The sequence below is a fragment of the Antennarius striatus genome, chromosome 4 (genome assembly GCF_040054535.1).
Source record: "Antennarius striatus isolate MH-2024 chromosome 4, ASM4005453v1, whole genome shotgun sequence".
In the NCBI taxonomy this organism is placed as follows: domain Eukaryota; kingdom Metazoa; phylum Chordata; class Actinopteri; order Lophiiformes; family Antennariidae; genus Antennarius; species Antennarius striatus.
In genome coordinates this window covers 24,561,541-24,562,500 of record NC_090779.1, presented here as the reverse complement: position 1 = coordinate 24,562,500, position 960 = coordinate 24,561,541, and positions in this window count along the sequence as shown.

Here is a 960-nt window from a genome sequence, read left to right as displayed (position 1 = left end):
TGTGTGCGTGTGTGTGCGTTCTGTTCGGAGCGGCCGCCTGCGGTAACAGAGGAATAAAGCAAATGTCATCTTTCAGCTCCTGCATTGAAACCTGAATAATAGTATAATAATAATAATAATAATAATAATAATAATAATAATAATAATAATAATAATAATAATAACATAGCTTCCAGGAATAAAATTAAATTTGTATCCCTCCACATGAAGTAGTGCGCAAAAATAAAAAATATTCAGATTCAAACAGATCAAATAACTTCGCAGAGTGAATTAATTCTTTTACTTATTCACGTTGAATTCTGATAATTATTAACCGCGCTTCAACCCTCGAGATTTAATTCTTTCGTTTAAGCAACCTGCAGGAAACAAGAGAATAATTTTTTTCTGAATCTTTTAACCAAACGGATTCAGTGTTTGCAGCTTTTTTTAAAGCCACATTCAGTCATTAAACGAGCGACTCCCTTCTTGTCCTCCTCCAGGCCTGAAGACACACACACACACACACACACACACACATGCACACACACATGCACACACACATACACACACACACACGCACGCACATACACGAACACCAAAAATACACTTTGGAACACGTTGTTATTTATACTTTATACAAACGCAATATCAGTTTTGATTTAAAATTTTTTTTTTAACTTTTATTTAATGAGCCGTCAAATATTTCTTAAAAAAAAAAAAAAACCCCAATCCGGCTTCAAACCAATAACCCTCTTCAGTCACAGGACGCTGGTATCAATCAACACAACGAATATTAGCTGTGTGTTCGTGTGGAGAATCCTGTCAGGCCTGATAAAGTCAGATTTATGTCCGCACCGGGGTTAGACTGACACGGCGGCCTGTCGGCCGCTTGAGCGGAGGCAGCGCCGCTCAGATCCGGTGGAGTGGAGACGGACGAGAGGAGCTGAGGCAGCTGCATGTCAACAAAGACCCGTAAACAAC